The 27,903-nt window shown below is 38.7% G+C and overlaps 1 long non-coding RNA gene across 6 annotated transcripts; it reads left to right on the forward strand.

The window, feature by feature from the left end:
- The first annotated feature begins 215 nt into the window (after positions 1–215).
- On the forward strand, positions 216–27,903 carry LOC147359297 (uncharacterized). Of its 6 annotated transcripts, none has more exons than XR_015140692.1 (7): positions 414–522; positions 13,520–13,626; positions 21,102–21,298; positions 21,522–21,562; positions 22,410–22,565; positions 25,223–25,359; positions 25,912–27,903. It is a non-coding gene; the product is annotated as an uncharacterized LOC147359297 (long non-coding RNA). The 6 variants fall into 6 exon arrangements; XR_015140694.1 differs by having other exon boundaries at positions 21,199–21,298; positions 25,912–27,192; XR_015140691.1 differs by lacking the exon at positions 21,522–21,562 and having other exon boundaries at positions 25,912–27,192.

A 27,903-nucleotide genomic window follows, 5' to 3' on the forward strand; every position in this document is an offset into this window, starting at 1 on the left:
TGCTCCTTGAGAGGTATCTCTTTAGTCCCACTGAAGATAGCTTACTTTGGGGAGGAAAATTTCCTATACATTGATAGTCTTGGGAATTGGTGGCGAATTCCTGCCCCTCACTTCCAGCGCCTGGGGAATGACTGCCTGCTCGCACCAGGCTCTGATCTCGCTCCTACCCCCTCTCATTCTGAAAGTGTCCAGGGGAGCACATGGGAGGGAGTTTTATTTCCTCCTGGAGCAGAAATGGGGGCCAGGCTAAAACGAGATTTCCCCCGTGGGCAGAAACACGGATGCCCCACGACGGTGTGAAATCCTAACTCTCTCCCTCCCTGCTCCACCCACACACACCCGTGGGACTCGTAGGTCACTTTCAACCATCTCGCCGGCCCGAGCATCTGGGCCGTGACGTCATCAACACCCGCCCACCGCGCGCCCGAGGTTGACAAGGTCACGGAGGGCAGACTCGTAAAAGCTGTTCAACTTGGTGCCGTCCACGCTGAGCGCCTCTCCCTCGACGGCAGGGTCTTGTAGGTAAGCCTAACATAACCTAAAAGAGGAGAAAGAACGAGAACACACACAGGCTAAAAACAGATAAATACAAAATCTGTAAGTGGCACTTTAGAGGGAAGGAGCTTGGATATTTCCAAGTATGCTTGGGGGGAAAAAAGTCTAAAATGCGGAGCAAGCATCGGGCGTGGTTTCAGTAACAAATGAAAAAAATAAAATACAAGTAAATTGTCCTAAATTAGCTAAGTATAAAATCCAATCTGAAAAAGGTTTGAGATTTAAACTAAAATGAACTTTTAAGTTACTTTAAAAGTATAGGGAGACTAGAAATGGATAAGGGCTGTTAAGGCTCAAAACTAGATAGAATACAAACCCTGACAGAGAGGGAGGCAAGGCTTTACATTTCTGAATCCTGACCTAAATATGCCTACAGTTTTACAAGGAAATGTATTTTTCTGCTGTAAATTTGTTTGGCATAATAGAATATCCAAAAGAAAAATATTATTATGTATTTGGAAACTTAGGTATGCAATGATTTCTTTTATACAAGGCGAGATAATGCCATCTTAAACAGAAAACAAAATGAGGCTTTTAAAAAGAAAGGTAAATCACTAACAGAAAGAGGCCTGGTGAGAGAAATCAACATATCGGTTAGGGTACTGAATGCACCTCAGCCTATGTTGGTAGAACGCCTACCCGTTTGGTTTATACTGTCGTTTTACATGGGTTTCTAGAACCTCCGGCATTCACTGGAGGAGTTTGCCTGTCAGTCCGTCAGTGACATCCACCAGGTTTTGTGGTTAGAGCATTGACAGAGCGCCTTGAGTCTGCTTTTCTACATTTATGATGACACATTCTCCCCATGACAGTGTTTTGTTCATTTTTTTCCCCCTCATTGTTGACTTTTATGTGTATTTTTCTTGTTCTGCAGATAAATACAGGATGATAAAGACACTAATTTTAATTCCACTTTTTAATTTTTGTACTTGTGTGTGTGTGTTTGAATAATACAATGCTAAAGTGATGGTATTGTCATTCTAACAAGGTCATTTAAGCAGTTATCCAACATTGTGCCTTATAGTTGATTAAATAAAAGCGTTAGGACAAAATCTACTAGTTTTAAAAAAGAAAAAAGTACATTTCCAACAGATATGTGTCTATAGGTGTGTGTGTATATATATGATAAAGTGTATGAAAAAAAAAAGTGTATGTAAATAGATCTTCTTTACTATGACAACTTATTACTGATGTTTACTCCTGTCAGATGTCATGATCAGGTAAGCTGCATTGCCCTAAATATGTAAAACACAATTGCAAAATTCTCCCTACTTCCAAAGTTTCATCCATTATGCCTATGAGAAACCTCATTTTGTTTCTATGTGTAAAATATGAATCTAATTCAATACCAAATATTTCCAACAGCCTTTACATACATGTCTGCATAGTGAGTTGTCTTAAGTATTTATTGTAGAAATACAATATGTATTTCTAGCATATTGCTAGAAATTAGGTCTTTGATTTTGCAGCCTCGGGCTCCCAGCCTCTAAAAACAAGAAACAAGGTTAGTTGCAAGTAAAAGTTAGAGCCCTGAGCACTTTAGAGAAGCATTCCCTAAAGTCTGTGCTGTGGACAGCAGTGAGAACTGATGTGAAAGCCTGTGTTTGAAAAGGGGGGGAGGAGAGGAGGTAGAATTCCTTGTTAAAAACATTTTGGGAAACATTCTGTATCCTCCCTGTTGGAGATTCACAACATACATTAACATATTAAAGACTCTTACATTTATGCTCAATTGCTTTTCAACAAAGGTGTCAAGGAAATTCAATAGGAAAAGGGTAGTCTTTTCAACAAATGGTACTGGGACAATTGGATATCCATGTGCAAAAAGATATATTCAAATGAAGTATCCCACCCTATTCAAACTCCATCTAAATGTTAGAGCTAAATAACAAAACTTTTTAAAAAGAAAACATAGGAGTAGATCTTCATGACTTTCTTGGAAATTAAAAAAAAAATCACAAGCAGTAAAAGAAAAAAGTTGATAAGCTGAACTCCAGCAAAATTTAAAATATGTGTGCTTAAAAAGACACCAAAAGGAAATGAAAAGAGGGAAAAAATTTTGCAAATCATAGAATACCAAGGAACTCTTGCGGTGCAAGAAAACGACCCAATTTTAAAATAGGCAAAAAATTTGAATGGAACAAAGATACATATGAATGATCAATAAACACATAAAAGGATGCTCAACATAATTAGCCATCAGGGAATGCAAATCAAAACCACCGTTAAATAAAAGTACACAGCCATTAGGATGACTAGCTGGTGAGGGTGTAGAGAAATTAAAACTCTCATACACTGCTGATGGAAATGCAAAATAGTGCAGCCATTTTGGAAAAACAGTTTGGAAGTTTCTTAAAAAGTTAAATATAAATTCATCGTATGATTTACAACTTCAATCTGAAATATATACCCAAGAGAAATACAAACAGTTGTTCAAACATAGACTCCTACATGAATGTTCCATAGCATAATTCACAATATCCCCAAACTGGAAACAATCAAAATTTCCATACACTCATGAATGGATTAAAAAAATACGGTATATCTATTTGGAATACTGTTTGTCAGTAAAAAGAAATGAAGTCCTGATACATGCTACAAAATAGCCTCAAAGCCATGCTTAGTGAAAGAAGCTAGACACAAAAACCAAATATTGTATGGTTCCATTTATATAAAACTTCCAGAAGAGGCAAATCTATAGACACAAGGTAGATTAGTGGCTGCCAAGAGCTGGAGGTGGGAATTCAGAGTAATGGCAAATGTGGGAAGAAGGGATGTTTTTGAGGTGGTGAAAATGTTTGAAACTTGGATTTTAGTGATGGTGGTACAACTCTGTATATTTGCTAAAAATCATTTAGTTGTACACTGAAACAAGTGAAATTTATGGCATGTAAATTATACTTCAGTGAAGTTGTTTAAAGGAGAGGGTGTTCTCTGTTTAAAACAGTTTGAGAAACACTTTACTTCTCACATCTTGGAGATTCACAACATATATTAACATATTAAAGACTAAGGAACGATATAGTAAAGAAACTTATTTAATTTTTTAATCCAGCATAAACCAAATTTATGTGACCACAGAAACTTTTTAAAATTACATCAATTAAACCCTTTCAAAATGAATGTTGAGGGAAATATAATTAGGAATTGCTGAAAGTATTTCCCTTTATTCTCTATCCCTTGACTTCTCTAAGCCCTTATGTCCAAATAAATGGCATACGCTTGATTAGTTGCTGAGATTTTTTTTTTTTTAGCAAAAATAAATATAGTTTATATAATTAGTCCATACAAACCAGCAGCTGGGAAGGCCTCCCCCCTCCACCGTGACTGCCTCTGTGTGTACTGGCTTTCGGCTGGGGTGTCAGGCTGAGATTAAACAGTAATTATAATTGAAGCTAATGCAATTAATTACATAATTTTGTGTTGTTCCAAGTTAATTCCACTACTAAAATTACATCATAAAATTAGAGCATTAAGAAGGATTACTGTCAAAAGTAAGTGTGAGTCAAGTACCTGACTCATGTGTGATTTATCTCCAGAATACTTGGCTCATATTTGAAACGTGTGTAACAGTTGAATGATAAACATGCACTCAATAGATTGGCTGTAGTCCTTAGTTAAGTAATTGGTGTAGATTGTACATCTCTGGGCTTCCCAGGTGGTGCTAGTGGTAAAGAACCCTCCTGCCAATGCAAGAGACTTAAGAGATGCAGGTTCGATCCCTGGGTCGGGAAGATCATCCGGAGGAGAGCATGGCAACCCACTCCAGTATTCTTGCCTGGAGAATCCCATGGACAGAGGAGCCTGGTGGGCTACAGTCCATGGGGTAGCAGAGTCAGACACAACTGAAGCAACTTAGCATGCACACATGTATATATAGAGTCCTGAGCCTGGAACTACCATTGGGGAAAAACTGGAAGCTCTGGATGAACACGTCTGCTGTTTATGTAGGGGAAAGAATGACTGTTGCATAGAAGGTGAGGAAAATTTGATAAGAACTGTTTACTTAAGGAGGGAGAAGAGGAATTTTTTTTTAAATTTTATTTTATTTTTAAACTTTACAATATTGTATTAGTTTTGCCAAATATCGAAATGAATCCGCCACAGGTATACCCGCGTTCCCCATCCTGAACCCTCCTCCCTCCTCCCTCCCCTACCCTCCCTCTGGGTCGTCCCAGTGTACCAGGCCCAAGCATCCAGTACGGTGTATCGAACCTGGACTGGCAACTCGTTTCATACATGATAATATACATGTTTCAGTGCTATTCTCCCAAATCTCCCCACCCTCTCCCTCTCCCACAGAGTCCATAAGACTGATCTATACATCGGTGTCTCTTTTGAAGTCTCGTACACAGGGTTATTGTTACCATCTTTCTAAATTCCATATATATGCGTTAGTATACTGTATTGGTGTTTTTCTTTCTGGCTTACTTCACTCTGTATTAAAAAGCATTAGCAAGGTGTATTCTGCAAACAACTATTGCATCCTTTTTTGTCAGAGAGAAATGACTGTGGGATGAGAAATGGATAAACACTTTGTTATACCCAGTTGATATTAACAAAGAACTAGTACAGCCACATATCAGGACTATGAAATGGATTTGCTAAGAACAAAATATTTTTTAATGATACTTTTCAGGAAAAAAATGGCTTCAAGCAAGGCACAGATAGTATGATTTGTCCTTTGTTTTTATAGTAAATATATGCCAAAAATAATGATACTGATGAGTTTAAATGATGTCAGCCAGAATTTCAGGAATACTGGTTTTCATATTTGAAAATGAATATGATTTTGATGGAATTATTTTGAATTCAGTGCAGGGTAGGAGCCAAAATGAACATTTTAAAACAACACTGTATATAAATTTTGCATTAACCTATTATTAGTTACTTGTAACTTTTTCAACAAGTGTATACTGAACCAGAAAACCATAATCATCCAAGATTAAATTTACTTAAGCAAGGAGAGAAAGAACTTCTTTTTGATAATCTCTAAAATCTGAATTTGTATTCCAAGTACACGTATAAATTATAGTTTCATAACATGCTTATGAGAGAAGTTCAGTTCAGTCGTTCAGTCATGTCTGACTCTGCGACTCCATGGACTGCAGCATGCCAGACTTCCCCATCCATCATCAACTCCCGGAGCTTGCTCAAATTCATGTCCATCGAGTCGGTGATGCCATCCAACCATCTCATCCTCTGTCATCTTCTCCTCCTGCCTTCAGTCTTTCCCAGCATCAGGGTCTTTTCCAGTGAGTCAGTTCTTTGCTTCAGGTGCCCAAAGTATTGGAGCTTCGGCTTCAGCATCAGTCATTCCAATGAATATTCAGGACTGATTTCCTTTAGGATTGACTGATTTGATCTAGTTGCAGTCCAAGAGACTCTCAAGAGTCTTCTCCAACACCACAGTTCAAAAGCATCAATTCTTCGGCGCTCAGCTTTCTTTATGGTCCAACTCTCACATCCATACACGATTACTGGAAAAACCATAGCTTTGGCTAGACGGACCTTTGTCAGCAAAGTGATGTCTCTGCTTTTTAATATACTACCTAGGTTGGTCATAGCTTTTCTTCCAAGGAGCAAACGTCTTTTAATTTTATAGCTGTAGTCACCATCTGTGGTGATTTTCGAGCTCAAGAAAATAAAGTTTGTCACTGTTTCCATTGTTTTCCCATCTGTTTGCCATGAAGTGATGGGACCAGATGCCATGGTCTTTGTTTTTTGAATGCTGAGTTTTAAGCCAGCTTCTCTCCTCTTTCACTTTCATTAAGAGACTCTTTAGTTCCTCTTTGCTTTCTGCCATAAGGGTGGTGTCATCTGCATATCTGAGGTTTTTGATATTTTTCCCTGCAATCTTTTTTTTCTTAATTAATTTATTTTAATTGGAGGCTAATTACAGTATTGTAGTGTTTTTTGCCATACATTGACATGAATCAGCCATGGGTGTACATGTGTTCCCCATCCTGAACCCCCCTCCCACCTCCCTCCCCATCCCATCCCTCAGGGTCATCCCAGTGCTCCAGCCCTGAGCACCCTGTCTCATGCATCAAACTTGGACTGGTGATCTATTTCACATATGGTAATGTACATGTTTCAATGCTATTCTCTCAAATCATCTCACTCTCGCCTTCTCCCATAGAGTCCAAAAGTCTGTTCTTTACATCTGTGTCTCTTTTGCTGTCTCGAATACAGGGTCATCATTACATCTTTCTAAATTCCATGCTGCTGCTGCTGTTGCTGCTAAGTCACTTCAGTCGTGTCGGACTCTGTGTGACCCCATAGACGGCAGCCCACCAGGCTCCTCCGTCCCTGGAATTCTCCAGGCAAGAACACTGGAGTGGGTTGCCATTTCCTTCTCCAATGCATGAAAGTGAAAAGTGAAAGGGAAGTCACTCAGTCGTGTCTGACTCTTAGCGACCCTTAGGAGCCAGCCCACCAGGCTCCTCCATCCATGGGATTTTCTAGGCAAGAGTACTGGAGTGGGGTGCCATCACCTTCTCTGTCTAAATTCCATATATATGCATTAATATACTGTATTGGTGTTTTTCTTTCTAACTTACTTCACTCTGTATAATAGGTTCCAGTTTCATCCTCCTCATTAGAACTGATTCAAATGCATTATTTTTAATAGCTGAGTAATATTTCATTGTGTATAGGTACCACAGCTTTCTTATCCATTTGTCTGCTGATGGACATCTAGGTTGCTTCCATGCCCTAGCTATTGTAAACAGTGCTGCGATGAACATTGGGGTACACGAGTCTCTTTCAATTCTGGTTTCCTCTGTGTGTATGCCCAGCAGTGGGATTGCTGAGTCATATGGCTGTTCTGTTTCCAGTTTTTTAAGGAATCTCCACACTGTTCTCCATAGTGGCTGTACTAGTCCCTGCAATCTTGATTCCAGCTTGTGCTTCATCCAGCCCAGCATTTCGCATGATGTATTCTGCATGTAAGTTGAATAAGCAGGGTGACAATATACAGCCTTGACATACTCCTTTCCCAATTTGGGAAAGTATTCCACAGTCCATTTTTCCATGTCCAGTTCTAACTGTTGCTTCTTGACCTGCATACAGATTTCTCAGGAGTCAGGTAAGGTGGTCTGGTATTCCCATCTCTTTAAGAATTTTCCACAGTTTGTTGTGAGAAAAGAGCAGGCCAGAAAGGCTGCAGATACCTAGCCCCAGACCACTTGGGGAACCTAGAATACCCCCTTTCTCCCAACCACTTCAGGTTAATTTGATTTTTGTTCAAAGCCTAACTTTTGTTTGTATCAACATTTGTCTCTAAAGTTTGTGGTTCAATTACATCTATTTTGCAAATTCCACTTCTACCACTTATTGGCTTTCCTATGCTGGTTTTAGTTTTTTTTTTCCTCTCAAAACCAAGCTTAGCTCTGACAGTATCACATCTGCATTTATTCTTCATTGCTCTTCATGTAGACTGATTCTCATTTCCTCAAAGACAGCTTTGCAATTCCCGCATTTGCTCTTTTCTAAATGAAAAAGTAAGATATCATTCATGCCTCCTTATAAACAGAATGCCTTTTTAAAACTCCACTTTGTGTGAAGGGTTGAAAATGTGGAGGGATTAGTTGGAGAAGTCAGGCAAAGACTCTTTTTGAGGAAAATTAGGATTGGGAGTAGTTTATCTGTAAGGGGACTGTGTCCACTCTTAACAATGGAAGTCGTCTCTGTGTGCGTGTTGAATATGAGTGATACGACATGAGAAGGACCTCTGTCAAGACTTTCTCCATCCTTACGTGTCACTTAATTCTAGGTGTAGCTCAAAACAATCTCTATTCTCTCCTGCTGGATTTAAGCATTAAGTACTTACCAATTGGTTTTCCCCCCCTTCCTTTTCTTCCAATTTTATTAACAGGTATGGTTAACTTAGCAATTACATTATATATATATATATATAAAATATAAAATATAATATATATAAAATCAATCACTTTTACAGAATGTAGAGAAAAATAAGAAAAAATTATTATATGTATTATAATATTTAATAAAATAATTTAGTGTATTGTATTATTATATAATATATTATATTTATTGATTATTATATTATAAACAATACAATACAATATATAAATATAATACAATATAATATATAATAATATAAATATATAATACAATATAATATATTATAATATTAATATTATGTATAATATGTAATATTTAAAATAATGTTATATATTATATAATATATAATTATATACAATTGTTTATTAAATATTTTATTATTAATAAAATTAAAATAAATTATAATTATTATACATTATATATAATATATATATGTAAAATCACCTTTACAGAATGTAGAGAAAAATAAGAAAAAATTATTATACTATCATAATGCAATCATTGTTAGCATTTTTAAATGTTTCCTTCTTTTTCTTATTAACTTCTCTGCATAGTTGTAATCACAATTACTGTCCTATATAATAAGATCTCCCTAGTTGCTAAATGTTCTTTATAATCATAATATGTAAGTGGAATGAAAGTGAAGTTGCTCAGTCATGTCCGACTCTTTGCGACCCCATGGACTGTAGCCTACCAGGCTCCTCCATCCTTGGGATTTTTCCAGGCAAAAACACTGGAGTGGGTTGCCATTTCCTTCTCCAGGAGATCTTCCCGACCCAGGGTCAAGCTCTGCATAATACAATATTCTTGACATTCTTTAAAAAAATGTGATTAGGATTCAGATTTGTAGTTTGTTTAAATTAGCTTGCACTTAGAGTTGAAGACCCGAAAGAGGAAGGAAACATTAGAGGGAGGTGCAGAGGGTCTCAGTGTCCAATTCTTCCAACTTTATCAGGGCGGGTGTCCCACTTCCAGAGAGTAAGTAGAAAGGCTCATGTTTGTTCAACTGGATAACTAAAGAAGTACACCCCTGTTGGCCAAAGTCAGACTACTTGTGAGCTTGACAGCTGCCATTTTCGAGGTCAAAAATAGGTAGTTTGATTTAAATGGGAATAAAAGGAAAATTAGGATCTAATTTAGGCCTTTTGTTCTTAATAAAAAAAAAAATAGCTTACATTTTATCTTCACTGAAACGCCAAAGCAGTTCTACCCAAGGTTAAATGCTGCGGTATTTTCATAGATTGAAATGGTTGATAAGACCCAAGTTGGTTTCTTCAATCTCATTTTTCAGTGCTTCCTCCCAAATAATGTATTTCATTGTTAATATAAAAGTGCACTGTTGTACTCTCGAAAGAACTTGGCAGTTCATAAATAAAGAATAGAAAAAAAATATGCAAATCTCTGCCAGCCTCCAAGTCCCTTAAGGTTAATTTAACTGTCACACGTAATTTCTCAGGAAAGAAAGCAGCCTATGTCCGTGAACCAGCCAGTTAACTCATCCATGCTTGTGTCACACATTTCACTCCTGTGTAATTTTTTCAGCACAATATGATTTACTGTGTCAAAGGCATTGATGAGGTCAGTAACCATATTCTGTCCACACTGATTATTCAGTTAGTTTAGGCAAATCGTCCCGCAGCAAGTTAACAGGTCCTTCATTACAAGATCACAAAATACCAGCATCAGATAATTAAACTTCCCATACCTAGAACATGTTTCTTAACATATTAATAAGACATTAGAAGAGGTTGTCACAATCATTTGGTAATCACTGAAAATTGCTTTCTGCTTCCTCCCTTAGGAAAAAAAGAAAAAAATCCAGGCATCACAAATGCATTTTGAGTGTTTCTGTTTGAAATTTAATGGGCTCTAATTAATTTTTCAGGGACTGTTTGTCCTAGTTTGGGCTCATCCTGCTGTTTCTAATCCTACTTCCATTTCCATGATGTGCCTCTGTACACCTGGGTTAAGAACAGGAAATAGAAGAGGAGGGGGAGGGTTCTGAAGGTCCTGAGCCTTCCCTCCATTTCCATTGGTGTATGAACTAGTGGTATCTGTTCTGCTTATTTATTGCTGCACAGCAAGCTACCTATTAGTATAGGGAAGTGCAGGATGTGGTGCACATTCAGTGGTGTCCAATTCTTTGTGACCCCATGGACTGTAGCCTGCCAGGCTCCTCTGTTCATGGGATTCTCCAGGCAAGAATACTGGAGTGGGTTGTCATTTATTTCTCCAGGGCGTCTTCCTGACCCAAGGATTGAACCCGCATCTCTTGTGTCTCCTGCTTTGGCAGGTGAATTCTTTACCACTGCACCACCTGGGAAGCGCATAAGTATGTAAAGGAGGCTTAAAACAATTATTTTGCTCCTGAATCTACAATTTGGATAGGGCACAGGGAAGACACCTTTTTCCTTCTCCTCGCAGCATCAGCTGATGACAACAGCTCAGGACCAGGAGCATCATCCAGAGATTCACTCCCACGTCTAGCAGTTGATGCTGGCTGATACTGGGACTTCAGCTCGGGCTGTTGGCTGGAACACCTGCATGTGGCCTCTCTGTGAGCCAGCTTGGCTTCCTTGCACAATGGCCGGCTTCCAAGAGCAAGTGTCCCAAGAGGACAAGGCAGAAGTCCAAGGCATTTTCTGACCTACCTTTGGAAATCATATGGCACCACTTTCCACTATATTGAGGCCATCACAGAGGTTGACCAGGTTTGAGAGGTGGGGACACTGGCCACACTATTTGATGGGAGGAGTGTCACCTTCTCACCAAACAAGGAGTGTAAGGGATGGAATATATCATGGTGGTCATCTTTGGAAAAGAAAATCTTCCACAGTTGCTAAGTAAATCATTCAGATGGAAATATCCACCTAAAAAAAGGACCTGCTTTTGAAAATATTTAGATACTACTATTGGTATCTAAGTACCATTATGTAAATATTGGCTCAGGTATAGTGCTGAGCAGTATCCTAGAAGCTAGGGAGTATGGCATTATCTTTACGTTTAAAGAGTGTGTAATCTATTGGAAGAGACCTGAAGTAAATAATTACAATTATATGTGTAAATGCAATAATACAGGTAAATAGTAATACGTATGTGAAAAGAAAATTTCATCTCATTCTTGACCTTCCCCTTGTCTCCTCCCCCTTCTTCACTCCCTTTTTGTCACTGGTAACCAGGTTAACTTCTCATATAATATATCTGAATAAATTATACTTGGCTTAGTGACACTTCAATGACAAAAGAGAATGACACGCTGAAAATTATGAATTAGTGCCTAATATATTTTATATGTAATATCTAAATACCTAATGTTTCCACAAGACATTTGAGTGTTGGCTTCCAAAGCATTATTTACCAATAAATATGCATTGAATAAATGAAAAATAAGGCTTTGTCATTGTTCTCAAATAGCATTGTCTCTCAAAGTATTAAAGTGTTCTTAATTACTCTGAAAACAAACATTTAAATCGTGTCTATGTGAGATCAAAGAGGGTTGTTTTGGGTTAAAAAATAAATGTCCAAATTTTTTTTCATCTATGCATTTTTAGCATGAGTGAAATAGTTTTATGCAAATAGTTCTGAGACTTTTTTTCACTTACAAATTGATGGACATTGAAATGTTACTGCTTATGGACAGTAAGATGTTTCCTGTATTTCACTGTTATAAACAGTGGTCTCTCTGGGTAGTAACTGTGGATTGTTTTGACTTTTCTGTAGTTTTTAGAATTTCATTTTGGAAGTAATATGAAAATATATCCTGGGCTTTAGAAAAAGATGCCAAAGCGCAGATGTATACGATAGCCAGAGACAGGTTACTTGTTATAGAAAAGGTGGTTCACATTTGGTTTCCATTCTATCTCCCATTTCATTTCAAAATGTTTGTTTCTAAGGGGAGTCTTCCAGGAAAAAGCCTTCTGATTGGTCTACTCTTCACTTTTACTCCAACTAGGCAAACAATATAGGAGTGAGGGAAACATTTGAATAAACAACTAAGAACAGATTGGAAATAGTGTCCCTGTTTGGACAGCTTTTAAAGAAATACCTTCGTGCACATGGATTTATTTATCTGTTAGAGAGCTTAGATGATTTTCTTGTCTAAACGTGTACCCCGTGGGACTTAACTGGCAGTCTAGTGGTTAAGATTCTGTCTTCCAGTGCAGGGGGTTGCAGGTTGGATCCCTGGTCGGCGAGCTAAAAAAGACCAAAACATAAACAACAGAAGCAGTATTGTAACAAATTCAGTAAAGACTTTTCCAAAAAGTGTACCCCTTGTTGGAAGTCAGGGTAGTCGTTACCCTTGGATGGAGAGAGAATAACTGGTAGGGGTCTGGAGATGTCAATTTTCTGGAGTGCTGGTAATGCTGTTTTTTAAAGGGCTATATGCTACACGCAGATGTACCCATTTTGTGAACAGTTCATCAAGCTGTACACTTTTGTTTCCTGTACGTTTCTAGGTATATATTATTCTTCAAGTACAAGTTTAAAAATAAAGGGCCACGCGTGAAAGATGATGTCATTTTGGCAGGCCCAAAGGAAAAAAAATCAGTGAAATAGATGAGGCAGGAGGACTTATAACTGAAGAAGTAAGTTCAGGACAGCTTGCTATCTCTATGTCATTCTAGAAAAAGAGAAAATGTAGCTAATGAAAAAATGCCCACCATATCATATAATATTTTTTTACTCTTTGTAATAAATTTAATAATATTGCAGACTTTGTTACGCTTTGTTTTATCCATAAAATGGTCAGCAGGCTAGTTACTCTTTCCTAGATGAAATCTTTCACTTCCTCACCCCATCCCCAAATCCACCAACACCTTACTATATCAAATAGTCATAACCTGTCTTGACCTCTCCACTGGTTCCTTTCCCTCAACCTGATAAAAATACTCAAATCTCTTCCTATTCTGAAAGAATATTTGCCCACAGCCATGCTCCTTCCCCAGTGTTTGCCCTTGTCTTCTGCCATTTCCTCCTCCTTACAGTCTTCATTGCTTCTGTATTTAACTATCCCTTAATGCTCTACGATTCAAAATGGTTATGTGAGTCTGTTGCACTATTGTAATCATTTGTGTTCCCCACCCGACATTTTCAGGTGAGCAGCAGTGAAGAGACTGTTCATTCCTCATCTATCAGCAGAACCAAATACAGCGGCTTCCTTTCTGAAACTTGCACTCATTGTTACCACCAAGAAACTGTTGCGTAAGTGATTCCCCCGGTGCCGTGATGGAAGGACACATTTGACCTCCTTCCTCACGCCACCACTGCACCTCCCTTGGGGTTTAGATCTCCTCTGACTCGAGTTTCCTTAGAATTGGTTAGTTCTGTGAGCTCTGGAATCTAGCCTGCCCATCACTGTTTTCCTAATAATGGACTCAAGTGCCCAACTCATGCTAGGGACTTCATAGCTATTCCTCTAATAAGTGAAATGAGGGAATAAGTGAATGAATGAAAAAGAAGTGTAGAAATAATCTGAAATAGACTGGCAAAGTTCTTGAGCCGGGTCCAGAGAGAAAACCTTGCTGGTTTTCATCCTTTGCTGCACCATAGACTTGGAGAAGGCAATGGCACCCCACTCCAGTGTTCTTGCCTGGAGAATCCCAGGGACGGAGGAGCCTGGTGGGCTGCAGTCCATGGGGTCGCTAAGAGTCGGACACGACTGAGCGACTTCACTTTCACTTTTCACTTTCATGCATTGGAGAAGGAAATGGCAACCCGCTCCAGTGTTCTTGCCTGGAGAATCCCAGGGACAGGGGAGCCTTGTGGGCTGCCGTCTATGGGGTCGCACAGAGTCGGACACGACTGAAGCGACTTAGCAGCAGCAGCAGCAGACTAGGGCAGTATTTTTCAAACTATTCATTAAGATCAACTAGTAAGTTGTGAAATCAACTTTGTGAGTCAAAAATGACATTAAGAAGTAATTTTTATTTATTTATATTTCTGGCTGTGCTGGGTGTTCCTTGCTGCACAGGGCCTTTCTCTGTTGTGGTTAACAGGGGCTGCTCTCTAGTTGTGATGCTTGGGCTTCTCGGTGTGGTGGCTTCTCTGGTGGAGCACCGGCTTTCAGGCACTCAGACTTCAGTAGTTTCAGCACATGTGGGATCTTTCTGGATCAGGGATTGAACCCGTGTTCCCTGCGTTGCCAGGCAGATTCTTATTCACTGAGCCACCAAGGAAGCCCCCAAAATGACATTTTAAAGTGAAATAGGATAGAACAAAACAAGTAGAGGGAATAGAATAGGATGAAGTAGAAGGGAATGGAATAGAAAATATTAGTGACTTGCAAATAGTAAAGGAAAGCAATATTTCGTAACATGTTTTCTCTGTTGTATGTATACATGCAAACGTCTATTCTAAACTTCCATATAAAGTATTTTGTATATGTGTCAGGGTCAAAAAACTGGAAAGCTACTTCCCTAGTAGCCTGTGCAGGATAGAGTTAATGGAGCTTCAAAAGTAGATAGCCATGAGAGAGATCAGGTTATTGTAAAGATCAGCAAAGTTGGAGCTATTTATTTATTTTATTTTATTTTTTTTGGTTATCGTTTGGTATTTTTGGCAGCACAAAGTCTTCTAAACAAGTTAATCTTCAACTCAGAGGCACCGTTCACTTTGAAATGTCCACAAATGCTTTTTGAAATAGGCGATGGATACATCGACTGTCTGTATAGAAAGTATTACTGTAACAACGTTGCAAAAAAAAAAGACAAAACACACACGGGGGCTCAATATGGAAATAGCATGTTACATTCTTGTGTGAAAAAATAAAGTTTCAATACATTTCAGATATATATGACATCTGTTTGATTCTTAATTCTTTATAAATGTTTTCTGGGTTAGGTCTACCTTTATATTTTCTTTATCCATTAGTAGTTTCTTAGTAAAATCTCACTTTATTTTTATACTATTTAGTATACCTAATTTCCCAGCTATCCTTCCAATCAGATTGAGCCAGTGACCTTCATTGCAACCTGTTCACTTTGATTCTCTTTGACCATAATCCTGTATTTAAAATTTACATTCTGGCACCTATTATTGGGTCTTGCTCTGGACACCCATGTCTCGCAAGAGGCAATTCCCAAAGCGTTAGCCAAGGATGAGGGGTAATGCGGTGGCTTCCATCAGTACCATGGTGGGGATGACATCCTTGCCTGTAAAGGCAGTTGTGGGGCAACTTTACCTGAATCATATGGACTAAGAATGGGAGTAAAGATGACATTGGAGATTTTGAGAAGACAAGAAACCAAACCAGGACTTCCCTGGTGGTTCAGTGATTGAGAATTCACCTGCCAGTGCTGGGGACACAGGTTCGATCCCTGGTCTGGGAAGATTCCACATGCTGCAGAGCAACTAGCCAGTGTACCACAACTACTGAGCCCGCACTCTAAAGCCCACAAGCTGCAACTGCTGAAGCCTAAGAGCCCTAGAGCCGGTGCTCAGCAACAAGAGAAGCCCCTGCAATGAGAAGCCCGAGCAAGCACGGCAACTGGAGAATAAGCCCCCTCTTGCCTCAACTAGAGAAAGCCTGCATGCAGCAATGAAGACCCAGTGCAGCCAAAAATTAAATAAATAAGATAATAAATTTAAAAAACCCAAGCCAAACAAAGAAAGGTATCCCACTGGTAAGTCTCCCAGCTTTTAGGTTCTATTCCACATTAAAGCTGTTACTTATATTGCTGTCAGTCGAATGCATGAATAAACCCTACTGATAGGAAAAGCTCAGTTGTCACATATTAATATTCTGCTCATTGGAAATATTTTCTTTTACTATTTCTTAAATTCAGTATTTCCTGATTGCATCTAGGAGAAAAGAAAGCAAGCCTGAAGCAGTTAAGACACAGAATCAGACCAGACAGGTAATTCCAAATACTTTCAGGCACGTGGGAGAGCAGTTTTGTGACATATTCTCAGAATCTATAGCAACCGTAAAGGAAAGGCAAGGAAGGAACACTGGCCTCAGGTGTGAGATTTCTGCCATTGAAACTATTTAAGTGCAAGCCACGTGCTATTGTTTGCAGTGTGAGGGCGAGAAGGCCAGCACTGGGAGGCAGATGAGCCCACAGCTGCAAGGCCCTTCTGTCTCCTAGAACCTGTTTCTAGGTGTTCTTCCAAAACTCACAAACAGGCAAAACACTTTTCAACTTCCTGGCATGACTAAAGGCAGAGTTATCCGTTAAAGATCTGAAGGTACTCAGGGGGCTCTCCGACAGCCATTGATTTTTACAGATGAGTAAGATAACTCACAGAGAAACATAGAAGTGTTTTGCCTTCTCTATTTTCTCCTTGGGCTTTTAGAGACCTGTACAAGAAAAAAGGGTCAAACTCTATAAACTTTGTATCTGAAAGCCCTGTAAGAATATTCCAGGGAGGGAGGTTGAGGGGAGTTGCTTAATGGGTACAAGAGTTTCAGATTTGCAAGATGATAAAGTCCGGGAGATCTATTTCACAGCCTTTTCTCAACCCTACTGAACTGAATACTTACAGATGGTTTAGATGGTAAATTTTATGTTATCTGATTTTTTTTTTAAACCACAGGAAAACAATATCTTGTTGTGTGTTTTTAAAAATACAATATTGTAAAGTTTAAAAATAAAATAAAATTTAAAAAAAGAGAAAGAAAAAAAATACTATTTAAGTAGGAAAACTTGTAGATTTAAAATTTCATCATTACTCTTCAGTAGTTCCCAGATTAAACAGGGATTAGATTAGAAATCAAATGGAAGTCTTGAAGTCCTGTGCCATGTGGTTGTCATCTTAACAATAACCCCAGGCACCCAGGACCTTTAACAGTCTTATTCAAGTTGCTGCCTGGGCGCAGAATACTATTAGTCACCTCACTCAATAAACAGGGAGAGTTGGGTCAAATCCATTAGGGTGCAGTTTTCATGAGTGCCTACTCCATGCTAGATAATGAAGAACTGAGAGCCAGAAAAGGAATTTGGTAAATTTTATAATCTATAAAGGGATATGGCATAATTAGTGATAATATGATGGCCCCTTTTGCCATTCAAAATAGAGTTAAAAGATGAATGTAAATTAGGCATTTTCCCCCATTAAGCTAAAGTGCATCATGACACTTCACAAGTTAATTTTCACAACGTAGGATTGAACATGAACACCCAGCCCAGAGCCAGACACAGAGCACAGGGTTTTGTCTCTTCTATTTCATAGTGTACCTGAACAGTGCTTGGCATGTAGTAGACACTCAATACATATTTCTTAAATAAATGAGTAGTATGAACTTAATAAATGCTAGCTAACCTCTGACGGTAAAGAATCTGCCTGCAATGCAGGAGACCCAGGTTTGATCCCTGAGTGGGGAAGATACTCTGAAGAAGGGAATGGCAACCCACTCTAGTATTCTTGCTGAGAATTCCATGGACAGAGGAGCCTGGTGAGCTACAGTCCATGGGGTTGCAAAGAGTTGGAGACATTGAACGACTAAACACTTTCACTTCACTTTCATGTTCAACAATGTCTTAGATTTCCAACATGAAAAAAAAAAAATAGCTCTCTGTGAAAGATGTGATCAAGATGACAAAACTGGAACTAATTGCAGCTCAAGATAGTGTGCATAAGGGAACTGTTGCTAAAAATTCAGATGCAGTAAGAATATAGTGAAATCTATGAAAGATGATGTAGGAGAAGCAGCTTTTGGAAGCCTGGGACCATGACTAGGCAGTCGTGCACTGTGTGGATGGATAGTCTTCTCCCACTAACGCCTGCGGGTTTCAGACTTTCTCTTGTCTATTATAAGTGGAGTGTTAGTTGCTTGGTCATGTCTGACTCTATGCAACCCCACAGACTAGCCCACCAGGCTCCTGCATCCATGGAATTTCCCAGGCAAGAATCCTGGGGTGGGTAGCCATTCCCTTCTCCAGGGGATCTTCCCAACCCAGGGATTGAACCCAGGTCTCCCACATTGCAGGCAGATGCTTTACTGTCTGAGCCACCAGGAGAGCCCTTTTCTTAATGCCTCAATTTATTCAATATTCATTTAACACACATTTAATAAGTGCCAGGTTCTGTGCTTGCCCTAGAAATATGAACACCTAAAAACCTAGGTTCTGTTATTTAAGGAGTTCACAATGGCGGGGGCAGACTCACAACTAAATATCATAACGTAATACAACAACACAGTGGAGCCACATAGAAGGGTGTGATTAAAGTTGTCCGGTGGTGTGAGGAATGGAAGGGGTAGAAGCTTAGAGCAATGGTTCTGACCTGAGGGAATCAGAATACGCTGCAGGGTCTGTTACCACCTGTATTTAGGCACCCCACCCTCCTGTACTCACTCCCCACAGAGGACCCAGTGGGTTCTGAGTAGGGCCCAAGAATCTGCATATCTAACAAGTTTCAGGTGATCTTGCCCGCTTCGAAAATCACTGGCTTAGGGTAATTAAATTTAGTTGGCATTTAAATCAGGGCAGGGAAAATTAGACAGTTGGCATTTTCAGTTACAACAGCTGATTCAGGTATTGAGGAACCCAAAAATCCAACTTAGAGATGACAGTTCTGCCTGTGTGTTGTTGCCTGTGAGAAGCACCTTAGCCATTGTCTTTCCTTGTCAGAGTGTTTGGCAGAGGAACTAGAGGCTTTTAGAAGTACTGCTTCTGCAGTGAGAAAATACAGAAAAGAGGGACAGGGCAGGCTGGCAGGGGCTCTTGGTTCCTAGGGCAGGGGAGTGATAATCACAATCTAAAAGCAGTAAATGTTCTGAGGTGTGCCATCTTGATGACACAGTGCTGGGTTAGGGTGTCTTCCTGCCAGCCTGCCAGCACTGGGACTCAGCCACTGCGTGTTCTGAGGAGACAGGTTCCCTCTGCATCTCACACCGGTGCAGAATGGAACTCAACCCATTGTGATAGAGGGGGTCAAAGGTCATGTTTTGTTGTTTAACAGCTTTATTCCACTCTGCATCCCTCCCACACCCACCCCAAGAAATCTTACTTGGACCCCAGAGCACTGAGGCTGGGCCACAGGAGAGACAGGAAACCACTATCTAATTCTGAGCTCAGAAAAAATAGAAATGCCAGAATCTGAGAGACACCTCAAGAAAGTTTCAGGGAAACCACAAGCTTGAGGGACTTAAGGGTGGGGAGCTGGAGGCAGACAGACCTGTGTTTGAGTTCAGCCCTGCACTTTATTTCCTGTGAGTTTGGAAATGTTATTTAAATACTTTCTTAGCCTGAGTTTTCTTTATTTGTGATTGTTGGATATTGAGGTTGTTTTTATTTTTCACAACTGTGTACATTACTGTGATCTCTATCTGTACATACATCCTTCAATTAATCTACGATAATTTAGAAGAGATTCCTAGAAGCTGCATCACTTGGTCAAAGGTATGAATTCAATGCACGTGGTCAAATTTTTTTCCTGACAGTTTCCAGCATTTTACTTATGTTAACAGTATATAGGAGTGCTCATTTCCCAGCATCCTAAATATCGTAATATGTTAGTCGCTCAGTTGTGTCTGACTCTTTGGACCCCATGGACTGTAGCCTGCCAGGCTCCTCTGTCCATGGGATTCTCCAGGCAAGAATACTGGAGTGGGCTGCCATTTCCTTCTCCAGGAGATCTTTCCAACCCAAGGATCAAATCTGGGTCTCCTGCATTGCAGGCAAATTCTGTACCATCTCAGCCATGAGGGATGCCCCCTACATATCATGGATAGTTAGTAAAAAAAAAAATCTTGATTTCATTGATGTTACATGAAAAATGCATCCTGCTGTGTTATGTGGCAATGCTGCAACCACTAGTGAAGCTGAATATTTTCCACACATTTATCGGTCATTTATATTTTTTGTCTTTTGTTGTGAATTGCCAGTTTATGGCCTATACCTATTTTCTGTTTGTATTTTCCTCATGATTTTAAAGGAATTCTTTACACACAAACAAGAGTAAATTTTTATGTCATAAATTTGCAATCATTGTCTTTTTATTTTTATGATGACCTTTTATATTTAGAAGTTTTAAGTTTTATGTGAATGGAATAATTTCTGATGCTCTTTGAAATTTCTTATAGCATGCATTCCTAATGATTGGGGGGGGCATTTACATTACACACAATCACTTTGGACCCTTATCCATAGAGGGTTCACGTACAGATATTATAAAAGTATAGCGTATAGAAAAACCAGAAATGAAGGAAGTCACTCATATAATTGGTTATAGGATTCAGTGTTTAATGTAGAGGCCGATATATAAATCAATCAAATTCTTGTTTTTTAAGTAATTTCAAATTATTAATATGCTTTTATATACATGTGTCAGCTATTCTGGTGTTTAAATATGTAAATAAACCAGTTCTTCTTCACAGAGATGATGTAATGTTTTTTCCTGGGAACTAGCAAATACACAATATATCAACAAATATTGCATGATTTATTCAAGGTACCACAACAAGGGAAATATGAATGAAGATTAAGAAATGTATGAAAAATTTTTTCCAATATCAAATAGGGTGCTTATGTGTAGAGGAAATAATATTAAATGCAATTGAGAAAACTAAAATTAGATACATGTAGCACTGTGTCTATTCTTTTCTTTTCTTATTCTCCTTTAAGCCCTCTGGCTCCTAGCAATCAGAAATGAGTAAATAATGTGTTTTGATATATATATATATATATATCAGTAAGCATATATAAAAAATTAATTGGAATATAATTGCTTTACAGTTTTGTGTTGGTTGATACATATATTGTTAAATGGATCATATAAAGAGGATCCAGAAAAACACAAAAGAGCAACATAGATGAATTAATTCATTTCCAGTCCTGAAGGTAGTGCCACAGCTGAATGGTCCTGACCAGTGGGCTCCTTGCATAAATCATTCCCAGGATGACCGTCAACACACTGTGAAGAGGATTAAAAGGTTAGAAATGAAAGCTTCAGAAAAGGTTAAAGCCTGGGTTGGAGGGACTAAGGCTTCAGAATTGGCTCAGACCTATTATTTAATTTCATTCTGCCTAAGGCAAATGATCCTACAAACACAGATGACATATAGCTAATAGTGTTTGTTATTTGAGTGCTTGATATTGGAGGAGTAGAAAAAATTCTTTCTTTTTTTAGTCTTGCCATTTTTTTGCATTGTATAGGTCCAAGATTCCTGTGTCACATGGATCCCATAAAGTAAAAGGTATCGTGGAGGACCTTTTCCCTTTTTCTCAGGTTAAATAACCTAATGTTTTAACCAAGAAAAAACGCTGATAATGTGAGGCTATGAAAGGCTTTCCTTTCCATCCCACAGAGGACTGAAAAAGGAGGGATTGAGAAAGTGAGGAATAACGTTCTGACCCCAGAGCTGGGGTATGGAGGAAACGTTCTGGGGAACCGAGCGCAGGGGTCACTGTAATGCACCTCAGAAAGAGAGAAGCAGAGCTGTGGCGAATTGTTTTTTTTTTTTAAGTAGAAAAATTTTAATTGAATTGTAACACATATAGGAAAGCACACAAATTTTAATACCAATATAGAGTTCGATGGATGTTTACCAAGTGGAAACACCCATGTAACTATCACCAAGGTCAAGAAATGAAACATAAGGTTTGAATTTTGTATTCGTTCACTTAGGTCTTGATTGGCTTTGTTGAGCGCCTTTTAGGGCCTCTTTCTATATATGTATACGTGCGTGCTAGGTCACTTCAGTCGTGTCTGACTCTGTGCGACCCCATGGACTGTAGGCTGCCAGGTTGCTGTCCATGGGATTCTCGAGGCAAGAATACTGGAGAGGGTTGCCATGCCCTTCTCCAGGGGATCTTGCCAACCCAGGGACTGACCCCATGTCTCTGATGCCTCTTTCACTGGCAGACACGTTCTTTACCACTAGTGCCACCTGGGAAGCCATTTCTACATATCCTTACTCAATAAATGTTTCCTCAAAATGGATAAATCATAATCATCAATGCTTGTAATTAAAGAGTTCATTTAATGTTCTAAATAATAAATGCAGAAATCTTTTGCTTTTCATGTTTTTTCTCTCATTCTAGGAAATATTCCTTTTAAAAAAAAAAAAGAAAAAGGATATGAAGTGACCCTCAAAATCTTTATGTCTTCCCACCATTTGTCCATCAGCTGCCTGCTTTCAGTTCCCATGTTTTGGAGTTTTCTTTGTGTCCTTATTTTCTACAGTGCTATAGAACAAGGTCAGTGGCTTAGTAATTATTTATATTTTGCTGTATTTTTTTACATTTGTGTGTTTAGTCAGAAGTAAAGTTTTCAGAATTATACCACAAAATATCTATGCCAATGTGTTTAAGTAAAAGGTAATAGATCTATGTTGGGTTTTTTCCCCCCAAATACAGGCATATCTTGGAAATACTGCCAGTTCAGTTCCAGACCATGCAATAAACAAATATGAATATCAAAACAAAGTGGGTGGCATTTAAATTTCGTGGTTTCCCAGTTCATATATAACTTATATTTACACTATTCTGTAGTCTATTAAGTGTGTAATAGCATTATGTCTTAAAAAACAGTGTGTGTGTGTGTATGTAAGTATGCTCAGTTGTGTCCAACTCTGTGACCTCGTGGACTGTAGCCCACCTGGCTCCTCTGTACATGGTATTTCCCAAGCAAGAATACTGGAGTGGTTTTCCATTTCCTACTCCATGAGATCTTCCCGACCCAGGAATGAAACCCCAGTCTCCTGCGTCTCCTGAATTGGCAGACAGATTCTTCACTGCCCTACCTGGAAAGTCCAGAAAGCAGGGTACTACATACCTTAATTTCAAACTACTTTATTGCTAAAAAATGCTAACCATCATCCAAACTTTCCGTAAGTATAGTAATAACATCAAAGACCACCACCCCAGATCACTGTAAGAAATACAGTAATAATGGAAAAGTTTGAATCTTTCAAGAATTACCCAAATTCGACACAGAGACTCGAAGTGACCAAATGCCATTGGAAGAATGGTGCTGACAGACTTTCTTGACTCAGGGTTGCTACCAACCTTCACTTTGTAAAAACTGCAGCATCTATGAAGTGCAGTAAAATGATTACAGTAACCCTGTAATTATTTTCTAATGTAATAAATGTTCATGTTAAAAGTTTGAAAACCACAAAGGTAAGTATAAAGAAATTGATAAACATTAATCCCACCACATAGGAATAACTTCACTTCAAATTTATGATCTTTCCGGTATTTTTTTCTATTTATATATATCAGTTCAATTCAGTCCAGTCGCTAACTTGTGTCTGACTCTGCAGCTCCATGGACTGCAGCATGCCAGGCTTCCCTGTCCTTCACCATCTCCCGGAGCTTGCCCAAACCCATGTCCATTGAGTTGGTGATGCCATCCAACCATCTCACCCTCTGTCGTCCTGCTCTCCTGCCTTCAGTCTTGCCCAGAATCAGGGTCTTTTCCAATGAGTTGACTCTTCACATCAGTGGCCGAAATAGCTGAGCGTCAGCTTCAGCATCAGCCCTTCCAGTGAATGTTTTGGGTTGATTTCCTTTAGGATTGACTGGTTTGAGCTCCTTGAAGTCCAAGGGACTCTCAAGAATCTTCTCCAGCACCATGATTTGAAAACATCCAGTGCTGCGATGAACATTGGGGTACACGTGTCTCTTTCCCTTCTGGTTTCCTCAGTGTGTATGCCCAGCAGTGGGATTGCTGGATCATAAGCCAGTTCTATTTCCAGTTTTTTAAGGAATCTCCACACTGTTCTCCATAGTGGCTGTACTAGTTTGCATTCCCACCAACAGTGTAAGAGGGTTCCCTTTACTCCACACCCTCTCCAGCATTTATTATTTGTAGACTTTTGGATCGCAGCCATTCTGACTGGTGTGAAATGGTACCTCATAGTGGTTTTGATTTGCATTTCTCTGATAATGAGTGATGTTGAGCATCTTTTCATGTGTGTGTTAGCCATCTGTATGTCTTCTTCGGAGAAATGTCTATTTAGCTCTTTGGCCCATTTTTTGATTGGATCATTTATTTTTCTGGAGTTGAGCATGAATGGATAAGAAAGCTGTGGTACATATACACAATGGAGTATTACTCAGCCATTAAAAAGAATACATTTGAATCAGTTCTAATGAGGTGGATGAAACTGGAGCCTATTATACAGAGTGAAGTTAGCCAGAAGGAAAAACACCAATACAGTATACTAACGCATATATATGGAATTTAGAAAGATGGTAACAATAACCCTGTGTACGAGACAGCAAAAGAGACAGTGATGTATAGAACAGTCTTATGGACTCTGTGGGAGAGGGAGAGGGTGGGAAGATTTGAGAGAATGGCATTGAAACATGTAAAATATCATGTATGAAACGAGATGCCAGTCTAGGTTCGATGCACGATACTGGATGCTTGGGGCTAGTGCACTGGGACGACCCAGAGGGATGGTATGGGGAGGGAGGAGGGAGGAGGGTTCAGGATGGGGAACACATGTATACCTGTGGTGGATTCATTTTGATATTTGGCAAAACTAATACAATTATGTAAAGTTTAAAAATTAAATAAAATTAAAAAAAAAAACACATCCAAGTCTTTGGTACTCAGCTTTCTTTATGATCCAACTCGCACATCTGTACATGACTACTGGAAAAACCATAGCTTTGACTATACAGACCTTTGTTGGTAAAGTGATGTCTCTGCTTTTTAATACACTGTCTAGGTTTGTCATAACTATATATATATTATATATGTATATTTTTTCCACAAAATCCATAAACTCTATCAGTTATATATACTGCTTTTTTCTCACTTTAAAATCTTACGGTTTTACACTTCTAGTCATAAAAACACATGAGAAATGTAAGTAAAATTAAATGTATGCATTATTCAATAGTATTCCACCTTGAGGAGACAAGGAAGGCTGTGGAATCAGAGGAATTCTGCAATCAAGAAACATTTAAAGAAGAAAAAAAAAGATACTATGAAGTCCTAATGGCCAGCTCCTAGCTGCAAAACAAGAAAGCTCACTTGGTGATTATAAATTTCAATTACAGTAATACCTAAAGAACTAATTTTAGCCAGTTCCTTCACAACATATGGATCATCCATTGTCAGAGAAGTGATACAATTTCTGAATTAAGTTTAGTCTCTTATGGGGAATTAATAAGAATATTTAAGAAATTATTTAAGATATGAGCTAAGAATTTAGACAGTAATCTAAGCTTAATCTCTAGGAAAAGGAGCTCTCTTTCACAATTCATGGGTTTCTCTGCAACTGATAAGCATGAAACATAGTTTCAAGGGTAACTGAATTTGATCAAAAGTGAAGTTAAATTTGAGCACAATAAATTCAGGTATCACAACTTGTAATGGGGAAAAGACTGTCATTGTAAAATTATCTAAATTATTGGGACTGAGGCAAAAGCATACTAAATTTGATCCTCTGACATAGATTTCTTTTAAATAAGTCTCTAAGCAGTCTTATAAACAGCTTGGAGATTGGTGTACTTTATGAAAAGTATTGAAAATAGGAGACATTTTTTTTAATATATTTTTTTCTTTTTTATATTTTTTTTCTTTTAGCCATGCTTCAGGGCAATTCAGGATTCTAGTTCCCTGACCAGGGATCGAACCTATGCACCCGGCATTGGGAGTGTGGCGTCTTAACCACTGGATCACCAGGGAAGTCTCAGGAGACCATTTTAATAAATTTGAATTCAGGAAGGTAGAAACCATAAAAAATATATGTACACGTATCCATTCTCCCCTAAACTCCCCTCCCATCCTAGCTGCCATATCACATTGAGCAGAGTTCCCCTTGCTGGTTACCCATTTTAAATATAGCAGTGTGTACATGTTCATCCCAAACCCTAACTATCCCTCCTCCCCTTCCTTCCCCTATGGTAACCATGAGTTCTTTCTTTGAGTCTTCAGTCAACTTCTGTTTTGCAAATAAGTTCATTTGTATCAATTTTTTTTTTAGATTTCAGAATGTAAGCCATGTCATAGGATATTTCTCTTTCCCTGACTCCTTCATTCAGGCTGACAGTTTCTGGGTCCATCCATGTTGCTGCAAATGGCTTTATTTCATTCATAGCTGAGTAATATTCCATTGTATATATGCACCACATCTTTATCCCTTCCTCTGTCAATGGACATTTAGGTTGCTTCCATGTTTTGGCTATTTTAAATAGTGCTGCAATGAACATTGGGGTGCATGTATCCTTTCAAACAAGGGTGTTTTTTTTTTTTTTTTTTTTTTGCAGATATATGCCCAGGAGTGGGATTTCAGGGTCATATGGTATTTCTATTTTTAGTTTTTTAAGGAATCTCCATACTATTCTGTATAGTAGCTGTACCAATTTATTAATACATTCCCACCAATAGTGTAGGAGGGTTCCTTTCTCTCCACACCTCTCCAACATTTATTGAGGATTTTTTTGATGATAGCCATTTTGACTGGTATGAGGTGATATCTCATTAGTTTTTTTCATTATAGTTTTGATTTGCATTTCTCTAATAATTAGTAATGTTGAGTATCTTTTCATGTGTCTCTTAGCCATCTGTGTGTCTTCTTTGGAGAAATGAGTGACCCATATTTTTTAAATCTGAAATGACATAAACACCTACTACACAAAGGTTTTGATGGTGATTAAATGAGATAACGTTTGTATTAGGCCCTTGAGAGAGTACATGGCAAACAAAACATTTCTAAATACGTGGTCACTACTAATAGGCAATATTTCTTTGTGGCAGTCAATTAAAAAACAAATTATAAAAAAGAAGCGTATATAATGGAGTACGGCTTCCACAGGACAACACACACATAAGATCTTCACTATCAAGTCAATTTTGTCTCAGCAAATCTATAAAGCAATGGGAAATTTTTACAAGGAAAGAGAATTTATAAAATATATCAGTACATTCAGTGAACAGTTTCTGGAGAAAGTGAAACAGTTGTTTTTCTAAAATAGAAATAAAGGTGTTCATCTTTAGCTCAGAATTTTATAATTTTAGATTTTGGACAGAAGTGAAAGTCACTCAGTCATATCCGACTCTTTGCGACCCCATGGACTATACAGTCATGGAATTCTCCAGGCCAGAATACTGAAGCGGATAGCCATTCCCTTCTCCAGGGGATCTTCCCTACCCAGGGATCAAACCCAGGTCTCCTGCATTACAGGTGGATTCTTTACCATCTGAGACACCAGGGAAGCCCTTTGGACAGAAACAGGAAGCTAAGTCAGAGGTGTGGTGGGTTTGTTTTATTCCTTAGGGATTCTCAGTACCATCAAGAGAACACTTTCAAAGAAGGCTAGTATCTAACTGAAAGAAATCTTGGTGTGACACTGATACACTTCATGGCAGGAGACGAAACCTGGGAAGGAAAGCACCTGCAGCCCAAAGCTGGCGTGCCGCCTGTTTCTGTATAACTGGCAAACCTAGAGGCAGAATGATTTTACATTTCTAAATGGTTGAAAACTATTTGGGGGAGGGGACATATAAAAATTATGTGAGTTACGTGAAGTCAGATTGCAGTGTGCATAAATAAAATTTCAGTGGAACATAGCTATA

Source organism: Bos grunniens, chromosome 14 (genome assembly GCF_055505025.1).
Source record: "Bos grunniens cultivar Pamir isolate PY7600 chromosome 14, Bosgru_T2T1.0, whole genome shotgun sequence".
NCBI classification, from domain to species: domain Eukaryota; kingdom Metazoa; phylum Chordata; class Mammalia; order Artiodactyla; family Bovidae; genus Bos; species Bos grunniens.